The 11,066-nt window shown below is 40.2% G+C and overlaps 1 pseudogene; it reads left to right on the top strand.

Annotated features, from left to right (window-relative positions):
• The first annotated feature begins 6,999 nt into the window (after positions 1-6,999).
• On the top strand, positions 7,000-7,208 carry LOC150082278 (U2 spliceosomal RNA; annotated as a pseudogene).
• Positions 7,209-11,066: the final 3,858 nt, after the last annotated feature.

Below are 11,066 nucleotides of genomic sequence, written 5' to 3'. Positions count from 1 at the left end.
ATTTTAATGAATGTCTTACTTAACTACCAAATGATGGCTTATTTAATTTCGATTTAAACAGTATCTGCTGGGAGTTGATGGTATCGCTTCTCGGCCTTATGGCTTAGATCGTAGTGTAGTATAGATCCTTCACTTGTGGTTAGTTGACTAGAAAATAGTGTTAATTTGAAAAATTAAAAATTACATTTTGACATACTGAAACTTTTTAAAAATTTTGTTTTCCTTTGGACAGGAAGGTGTAGTTAAAGGTGAAGCCTGTAGCTTGTAGGTGGTGGTGATAGAGAGCCTGTAGTTACATCTTCACTGTCTTCATCCACTGGATGAAGACAGTGAAGATGTAACTACAGGCTCTCTATCACCACCACCTATAAGATAGCGAAAGTATACTGCCCTACCCATTACCAAGAGCGAGGTAACTTCATTAAGAGCTTAGAAAGAAAATTAATAGGACAAGACTACCTATTATTAGGAGGAGACTGGAACTTCGTAGAAGTACCGGAAAGGGACAAAAGAGGAGGAGACCCGAATCGAAGAACAGCAGGCATACCAGAAATAAGACAAATCTGCAGGCGCTTGGGCCTCATCGACTCATGGGTGACCTGCAAAGGAAACACTTTCTCACATACATGGAGAAATAACATGGTGGCTACAAGAATCGACAGAATATATGTCGCAGCAAATATCCTCAAGGGGAAGACAACAACAGAGCATGTAGACGTGAACATAACCAGCTACATCACCGACCACCGTATGGTAAACATAACGTTGCAGCCAGTAGAAACAGCCGACCACGGAAGAGGATACTGGAAACTAAATACCAGCCTGTTACAAAGACCAGAAGTCCAAACAGAGTATGAAGCATTATGGGAAAGTCTACAAAATAATCCACAGGAAAACATATGGGACTGGTTTGCAGGAATCAAAAGAAGCCACAAAAGCCTTCTTCCAACATCAGGGGAAGAAAGTAGCAAAACAACAAAGACAAGACTTGAAAGCCCTAAGAAAAGAACTCAACATTTTCGAGAGAGGAAATCATGCAGAAACAGGAAACCTCCCCATCATCCAAGAAATAAAAAGAGAGATAGAGATCAAAGAATTAGAGATAGCCCGAAAACATAAATGGAAACTCCAAGCAGAATGGATGGACAGCGAAAACAACAGTGCAGCCTTTTATGAAAGAAAAACAAAAGAATCAAGATCTAACTTAATAACATGTATTAGTACAGCACAGAAGGAAGTCACAGAAACAGAAGAAATAAAATCAGAATTCCAGAAATATTACACAGATGTATTCAAAATAAGCAACCCCTCTAATACAATCTGCAGCGAAGAAGCAAACCATCCCAAACTACAAAAGTGCCAAGCAGAAAGAATGGATGTTCCAATCACTCTAGACGAGATCACAACAGCCCTAAAAACTTGCCAGAAAAAGAAAACACCAGGACCAGATGGACTTCCAGCAGAATATTACAGAACATTTTGGAAAATCTTAGGGCCCATGATTAAAAAATTATTCCAACAACTCTGGGAAAGCTCGGAAACAAGCCAGGGATTCCTAGCATCAGTAACAACCGTAATACCGAACCCAGGAAAAGATCTAAAACAAATAAGCAGCTGGAGACCAATAGCCCTATTAAACACTGACTACAAAATGTATACAAAAGTCCTGAACAAAAGAGCCAAAGCAAATCTAAAATACAAACCAGACAAGCGTAGTCCCAGGAAGACGGATACAATTCAACCTGACACTAATACGTGACATCATAGAATATATCAGCAAAAAGAAGGATAAAATGGTTCTGGCAGCCTTAGACCTTCAAAAAGCCTTTGATTCTGTCGAACATCAATATCTACACCAAACACTCTCGGAATTCAACCTAGGGAAAAAGTGGACACAAGCAGTGAAATCCCTGTAAAGAGCAACAACCACAAAAATTCAAGTAAACGGACACTACACAAACGACATCAAGGTGGAGCGCGGGGTAAGACAAGGTCGTCCATTGAGCCCAACACTGTTCATACTCTGCACAGAACCACTACTAATAAAGATCAATGCTGCCAGCAATATAAATGGAGTCCCTCTCCCTGGCAGAAACCAAGAGGAATGCAAATTGCTATGCCATGCAGACGACATCACAGCCACCCTAAATGACTACTCCTCCTACACAAAATTAATAAAGATAATCGAAGAGCATGGGAAAACATCTGGCCTCCAAATCAACGAAAGCAAAAACAAACATCCTCCACATAGGAAATTGGCCGCAGACAGCAGCCGACGAAGGCTCTATACGTATCTACGGCTTAAAATGGTGGAGACGTGGTGCCACCCGGAAATTGGGGATGATGAGTTTCAGTACGGCTTGTATAATGTATTTAGGAAGGATAGAGTAGATAGAAGGGGTGGTGGGGTAATGCTTCTTATCAGAAGCAGCCTGAGTGCGACGATAGCTTTCCCAGATTCAGACATTTCACATGCTAGTATAGAGTCTGTATGGTGTGAGATAGTTGGAAACAAAGGTACAATGCGAGTAGGCGTAATCTACAGACCAGGTGATTGTGAAGACTATGACAAAAGCCTCTACATGCAAATGGAATGGGCAAGTAAGAGTCAATGCCTTATTATGGGTGATTTCAATTTGCCTCTAATTGATTGGAGTAAATGGGAAGGAAACTCGACATGGGGAACAAAATTTTTAAATCAACTAGATGACTGTTATTTGTATCAACATGTCAGGGAAAGTACTAGAGAAAAGAATATCCTAGACCTCATCATCACACATGAATCAGATGACATAACAGGGCTGACAGTAGAGGAACCAGTAGCAGGAAGTGATCACGGAGTTCTACGGTGGATGATGACGAGAGAGGTAGCAGAAGTAAAAGGCAAAGGAATGGGTTTTAATTTCAGAAAAGGAAATTACGATGCCTTAAGGTACTACATGGCCTCTATTAACTGGGTAGATATCGCGCAGAGAATGAATACAATTGAACTGTGGTACGCTTTTAAAACATTAATCACAGATGCCTTGAATGCGTATATACCATTAAAAAAATACTCCACGAGAAGGGTTCCAAGTTGGATGAATAGTGAAGGTGCCACATTACTTGAGCAGAAAAAGGTGGCATGGAAACGTTACAGAGCAATAAAAAGTACTGAAGCCTATAACAGCTACAAGGTGGTGTGTAATAGAGCCACAGAAAAGGTTCGACAGGCAAAGGCAGTTTATGAGAAATCACTAGCAAACAGAGCAAAGAGGGGGGATAAAGAATTCTTCACATATATAAATGCCAAGAAGAGCAGGACAAACCAGATCGGACCTTTACGTAAGGGAAAGGGGATAGTAATAAATACACCAGCTGCCGTTGCAGATGAACTCAACAGTTATTTTGCATCGATATTTACAAATGAAAAGCCTTTTGTGGCAATGGGAAATTGTGGGAGCAAAGTTAAAAAATATGTAATTAATGATATTGAAATTTCGCAAGATTATTTAATGAAAAAACTTTCAAGCCTACAGACTAGTAAGGCTCCTGGAGTTGATGGAATATACCCTATAATCTTGAGAGAGGCGGCAAGCGAGTGCATTGAACCACTGAGGCTGGTTATGCGAGCATCACTAGACTCTGGGGAGATTCCCTTGGATTGGAAAAGTGCAAATGTATCTCCCATACATAAGGGTGGCTCTAAAAGTGAAGTGGGAAATTATCGACCTGTCAGTCTGACTTCAGTAGTAGGGAAAATCATGGAGGCATTGATCAAGGGTGGAATTCAGGATCATTTGGATAGAATTGAAATTCTCAAGGATACTCAGCATGGTTTTGTAAAGGGAAAATCATGTTTAACAAATCTGGTTCGCTATTTCGAAAGGGTCACTCACGAGCTGGATTTAGGGAATAATTTCGACATTGTTTATTTAGATTTCAGCAAAGCTTTTGACTCAGTCCCACATGAGCGGTTGCTTTATAAGCTGGAACAGGTTGGAATCACTGGGAAAATCCTTAGATGGATAGAAGGATGGCTTCAGGGCAGGAGGCAGAGGGTTGTGATAAATGGCTATTCCTCAGATTGGGTTGATGTAAGAAGTGGGGTTCCCCAAGGATCAGTATTAGGACCACTGTTGTTTTTAATTTTCATAAACGACATTGAGAAGAGGGCGTGATGTCTAAATTTGCAGATGATGTTAAAATTGGTAGAGTAGTTAATGATCACTGTCAAGCTGAGCTTCTTCAGAGAGACCTAGATAGACTTCAAGAATGGTCAGAAAAATGGCAGCTGTGCTTTAATCCAACAAAGTGTAAGGTATTACACCTGGGAAACAGTAATCCCAAAATAACTTATTCACTTGGTGGAGTTCAACTAAACCCAGTACTGGAGGAAAGGGACTTGGGTGTTACGATACGGTCAGACATGAAATTCTCTGAGCATTGTAAACAGGTTGCAAGGAAGGCCCATGGTGTCCTATCGATGATCTATCGAACTTTTGCAAGTAGAGATAGGGACGTGATAATCCCATTATATAAGGCCTATGTTAGACCACACTTGGAATACTGTGTTCAAGTATGGAGACCGCACCTAAAGAAAGACATCGAGCTTCTTGAAAGGGTGCAAAGAAGGGTAACTCGCCTGGTGAGATCGGCAAAAGGGCGTCCTTATGAAGAAAGACTTCGAATATGTGGGTTGCAGAGTTTGGAAACTAGACACCTTAGAGGAGATTTGATTGAGGTGTTTAAGGCTCTGAGAGGCATCAGTAAACTGAATGAGGACAAAATTTTCAAGATTATAAATGATGCTAGAACTAGGGGACATAAATTCAAGTTACGCGGGGAAATGTTTAGATTGGACTGCAGGAAGTTTTATTTTAGCCAGCGAGTTATAAATTACTGGAATAAGTTGCCTTCATGGGTGGTAGAGGCCGACAGTTTGGGGAAATTCAAAGGTCATCTGGATAGTACTTTCGGGTAAGGGAAGCGCATAGGATGATAGGATTAATTTCCTTTTTATTTAATTTTTAATTTCATTTTATTATTTTTATTTCTTTATTAATTATTATTATTTATTTATTTAATTTTTGTTTTTATCATTGTTTTGTTCGGATTTTTTTTTTTTTTTTTTTTTTTGGCTGGTGCAGCATAAGCCATAGGCTTTCTTGCACCATACGGCCGTTACTAATACTAATACTAAATACTAAATACTAAAATTCAAGAAAAAAATCGCACCCATAAAAGACAAAGAAATAACTAATAAAATAAAAAATAGCTTAAAAGACTGGAATAGGGGAACATTCTCTTTCCAAGCCAAAGAAAAAATCATACAAACTACAGTAGTCCCCATAATAATGTACACAGCGACAATCTTGCCAGTGGAGGCCAAAACCAGGAAAACTTGGGAGTCAGCTACTTTCAGATTCTTCTGGAACCACCAAATCGAGGGAGTCCATAGGGAAAAAGTTAAAGCTCCCAAACACAAAGGAGGATACGACATGCCTTGTATACAGACAAGAATTATCACGGAAAAAATAAAACTAACAGACGAAATATTGAAAAACCCAGACCACCAAGCTGAAAGTCTCACCAGGTACTGGCTGGGGACTGGAATATCTCGGATGCAACACACACTAAAGACAGGAGCAAAAGCAGAGACTCCGAGTTCGTATTACAAGGAGATTCTGGACACAATGGGAAAACTAGGGAAAAACCACATCCAACTAAATCTGGCCACAGAAAAAATCAAAAGCTTGTACCAAAAGATCCTACAGCCACAGGAATGCCAACCAGTCAACGCACAAACCTCAAACTGGGAAATAACGTGGAAGCGACTGCACACAAAAAACCTGAATTACCCATCCAGAAGAGACTTCACATGGAGGGCACTCCATCAAAACTTACCCACAAGATCCAACTTGTACAAATGGAGCAAGACAAACAACAAAACCTGTCCCTTTTGCTTAACACAAGAAGAAACCCTGAGTCATCTGCTTTTCCAATGCCACATTACGCAACAAATATGGAACCATGTAAGTCACAAGTTCAACGTCCACAAAATTACAGAAGAAGAGGCTCTCTACCTGAACATTCCAGACCCCTTCACAGTGGAAAAGCGACTCTTGCTATTTACAATTCTAGAGATCAGATACCACATCTGGAAAGTCAGAAACAGAGCGATATATGAAGGTGGAGGAGTTACAGACTTGCACATTCTGAGCTCATGCAGATGCTCCCTTCGTAACTTCTTCCAAACAGAATTTACTCTAATTGGAGAGGACCGCTTCAAAAGAAAATGGTGTCTACCACCCCGGCTGTGTTACATCCATGAACACAGAGTAACCGTGATTTTTTAGAATGGCACCTGTCAACAACCTTACGTGGAAGTAACCGGAAAAACACTAACATTTAACTCAGTGCTTACCCTCAATAAATAAATAAAAAAAAAAATAATAAATAAATAAATAAAATAAAAGAAAATAAAAATAATAATAATAATAAAAATTTAAAAAATAATAATAATAAAAAATAATAATAAAATAAATAAATAAAATAGAAAAAAATATAAATATATATATATATACATACATATTAATAGGAGAATATAGTATAGGTTGAGGGTAAGCACCCTTGGAGTGAAATCTGGCCTTCCTCCAGGGAGTATTTCTGGAACAAACTTTTGAAAGCTACTACAGCTACCTCTGCTCACTTCCCCAAACGTTCAAAATTGGTCAGTTTTCTCTTCTCCTTTCCTTTCCTGTCCTTCTCACTTCCAACCATAGCTTCCACCAGAGCCCTCAGAAGTCCATGGGGGAACCCCAAGCCAAGACATCGGCTACACCAATAGGCCTCAAGGCCTGCAGGTATTACGGACTAGTGAGGTGCTCAAGGAACATGATGGTAACCAAGTAACATATAAAGTACAGTTAAAGAGTGGACATGGTTGAAGCTCGAAAACTGTAAGTGATAGTTGTGTATGCACCCTCTCGACCCTGTACCTTATACCTTGGCCAGAGGAGTGCTTCTAACAGTACTATTAGGAAAAAACTGAGTTAAAGGTACACAAACAAGATCTGTTCTCGTTAGCTTAATATCTAACGCGGGTTCCATGGGGACCCGAGATATTGAAGTGATTTTTGGGAACACGGCGAAGTGCTTGGAGCTTGCTCCAGCTTTGCTACGAGTTGCTCTGGTATTGCACCACTTCCAGAGTCAGCTCAAAATAATCAATCCAAAAATAGTGAATGAATAAAAAAAACACCGTCGCGTCGTTGCAATTTGAGAAAGCATAATTGATGATTTTTATTTAATGCTGAGAAATGTGACTACTCGTTAAAAGTATCAGCAACCTATTTGCAGTTAAGCTTTTTTTTTTTATTTATTGTTTTTGTTCTATGCATACATGCACTTTACGGTATTCATAGCAACGAAATCTATCATTGGTTGCACTTTGTGTAAATGATACTGAATCTAGATACAAAAACCAAGACAAAAAAAAAGTTTCAAAACATCGATCTCGCGGCAACCGCATATTCACGACCAGGGATTCTCAACGGGAGGGCCAAAAATCATGGGTGTTATTCTTTAATATTTAATTTCTTTCATTGGGTTTTCTTTTCCCCCTGAGACAACTGACTTTTACATATAGGTATATTATATTAGGAGTGAGTGAGAAATTTTGATAAAAGGAAGATAGTGGGCGTGATTTAATTCAACCACCTTTGCGTTAAATGCCTAAGTGCTTTCAGCGGTAATTTCTTCGAAATTTTCAGCTGGAACATGAATCTGGATCTCATTGGTCTGATTAAGGTGGAGCTTCCAGAGCTCTGGGAGAGTACAGAGACAGGAAATGCACCTCAACTGGACCGTTGAATTGCGTTCAAGGAAAAGCTGGTGGAACGACTAAAAGAAATAGGCAGGGAAAGGGCGTCCCAGGAGAGAAACTTAAGGAGGTCTTTAAAGAAGTAGAATAGCAGGTAGAATAGATAGAGATAGCAATAGTGAAGAAATAGACCAAATCAAAGCTGAATTATACAATATATACAAAAAACGGGCAGAAAAAAAAAAATATAAATTGAATGTGCGTTTCAAAGAGACAGACAATGTCAGCTCTGCATTCTTCGAAAGGCATAAGACTGAAATGCAGGCAGGAAAGAACATAACGGGAATACGGGAGGGGGTACACATACACACAGACATAAAACATATAAGAGAGGCATTTGCAACACATTACAGAAGGGAATTTGCACAACCTGAAGAAAAACGCAAATACACGTGAGATTGGCAACACACACTATTCACAGGCACACACAGACAAAACCCAGAATGCACAAATAACAAACGCAGAACTCGACAGAAGAATAAAGAAATGCAAACTTAGGAAATCCCCCCCCCTTTCGGGGCCGGATGCGATCAAAATGGAATTCTACAGGCGGTATTGGCTATTCCTCAGACCGATACTGCCTGGGGTATTCAATTTCCACCTTAATGGTGCAAAAGTCAACAGTAAATTTGTAGAGACCACTACAGTCTTTATTCTGAAGGAATGCAGAGACCCAGAAAGAACTGGAACGAAGTATATGCTCTACTTCTAGCAATTTTCAAGTCTACTCGTACAAGCGCTCTTGGAGTGACAAAATATGGGTAACTAGACATTAAGACAGCAGTAGGCTCATTGATAGAAATGTGGAATAGACACGGATGATATTATTATTTAGACCAGTGGTTCCCAAACTACTGAGATCTACAGACCCCTTCAAAAATGAAAAAAAGTGTTTGCAGACCCCCTATATATATGTGCGTGTGTGTGTGTGGGTTTGTATATATGTCTAATAATTTGACCAGTTAGAGAGGGTCCTATCGCGGACCTATTGGAACTGCTCTATGGACCACTAGGGGTCCATAGAGCAGTTCCAATGCACATGAATTATTGAACTGTGGTTCATGCGCACATGAACTGCTAAATACAATTAATGATTGTATTCATTATCAAAATAATAACAAACTCCTTTCACTTAGTGGTCATGCTTGAGAAGCAGTAAAAACAGCGATAATTTTTTTTCATTGTAAAAGCAATAGGAATTTAGAAATATTTACTTTGGTCTCTGTAATGTATAGCTGCAGAATCTTTTTTGCGTGTGAAGCTAATTAATAATTTCCTTCAGTAAGATGCGAAAAAAATATTACAAAATTTGCAGAAAGCATATAGGCAAGAATTTCCCTGTATGGCAAAAACCTTTTGACATAATATATGTATATAATATACATGAATGGCATTTCTCTGTCAAACGAATTTTGTCGTGGCACAGGAGAGCTTGGCAGATGGTGTGGAGGGCGCACGAACTTGTTCTCATTCGATTCTGGGATTGGAGCGAGCTGCTAACACTTCTTTCCTGTAGGTTTTATTGCTGCAAAAACTCTGCAAGTCAGCGTCGAGGTGCTCTACTTCCGGTAGCATTTTGTTTGGGAGGAAGCAGTCTGAGATATGAAGCCTCTGATTCCTCGAGCGGAGCATCGGGGTTGACCGAAGTTCTGGCTTGGGTATTCGCCAGTAACACGAATCCCAAATGGACGGTGTTGAGATCTGACCCGTGATCATTTTAACTGTAGCTATCAGTCGTTGTATTTCAATGATGTCAGGCAGTCGCTGCATCCCCAGTGAGGTAGCTAAGGCTTTAGTTCTGTCCTGTGGTGGGAGACAAGCTTTCCAGTTAGCCCATTTAAGTAGCCAGAATTCTGCAGCGAGGATTGATTTCTTCGTTGTAGTAGTTGCTGATGCCCACACTTCAGCAGCATAGAGGAGTGGAGAATAGAATACTGTTCTGACAGTTGAATTTCTTAATTACACGTGGCTCCTTAACATAAATTAGTTGTTGTTTAGCTAGCTATCGGAGACAGGCTGCTCTGGAAGTGAGCTTATTTCCATGAGCATGAAACCGGAGCTTTGGGTCAAATACTATTCCCAAATCCAAATGTGTAGGAGTAGCAGATATTCTAGTTCCATCAAGTGTTGGGGCTATTATTGTAGGGGTTGGTCTGAGAGAGAACACCATTAGTTTCGTTTTTTGTGGGTTGATCGAGAGTCCATACTGTTTGAGGTAAGAGGCGACATTGATGAGACTATTATTAATGCTTGCTGTAGATTCAAGGTGATTGTTGGAAGCAATATGCGTTAGAATTTTTATGTCATCTGCATAGGTGATGATTTTCTCATTGGTACGGACAAGAGGCGCAATTATGGCTGTAAATAATAAGCCAGGTAGGACTTCTCCTTGCGGAACACCAGCAGACACTTCCTTGTTGTGCGATTGTGCATAGGCATCGACTTGTAGTACCCTATCATAGAGGAGTGATGCTATGAACCAGAGGATATTACCTTGGATTAGATAGTGGTCTTCCAGTAGTGGAGGAGCGCCGACACGTTTGTGGCGTCAAAGGCAGCTTCAATATCCAGGTATGTGATTGCGTGTTCCTCTTGCTGTTCAAAGGCGGGCAATATATTACATATGGTTTCAAGGAAGTTCGTCACTGTGGATCGGTTTCGGATTGTGTAGTGGACCTGTGGCGGCCTATCTCCAAGAATCTGATTCATTAAGGTGGGCAGCATAGATTTTTTCAGGATTTTCAGGAGCGTTGAGGAGTAAGATTTCGGCCGAAAGTGCCTGGGTAGACTGGGGTTTTGAAGTTTTGGATGTGGTCTGACAGTAGCTATTCCAGGCTTTGGGAAAATTTCTTGTTGTTAGAATTCCGTTGAAGATGGACTTGAGCGGTTGGAGGATGAACGGACTCAGGCATTTTACCATGAATTGCGGCACTTTGTCGGCCCCCGGGGTTGCTGTCGCTGGAAATGAGTTTATCGCTGATGTCAGCTGGTATGTAGAGATGGTGATGGAATGCAAGATGTTTTGTAATTCATTGTCGGGACATAAAAAAGAGTTTAATTGATCTGCACGTATATTGAATCTGGTAATATGATCTAACCATTGAGTTGGGTCCAGCTGACTAGGAAAGCTATTGGACCTGAAGCGGTATGGGATTTTCCCTTTTTGAAGTTGGACACCCAGGTGTGCTGTTATTGCTCGTGA

This window comes from Mastigoproctus giganteus, chromosome 8 (genome assembly GCF_048544385.1).
Source record: "Mastigoproctus giganteus isolate SK-2022 chromosome 8, ASM4854438v1, whole genome shotgun sequence".
NCBI classification, from domain to species: domain Eukaryota; kingdom Metazoa; phylum Arthropoda; class Arachnida; order Uropygi; family Thelyphonidae; genus Mastigoproctus; species Mastigoproctus giganteus.
Note: the sequence above shows the minus strand (reverse complement) of the source record. Positions and strands in the feature narration are given on the sequence as shown.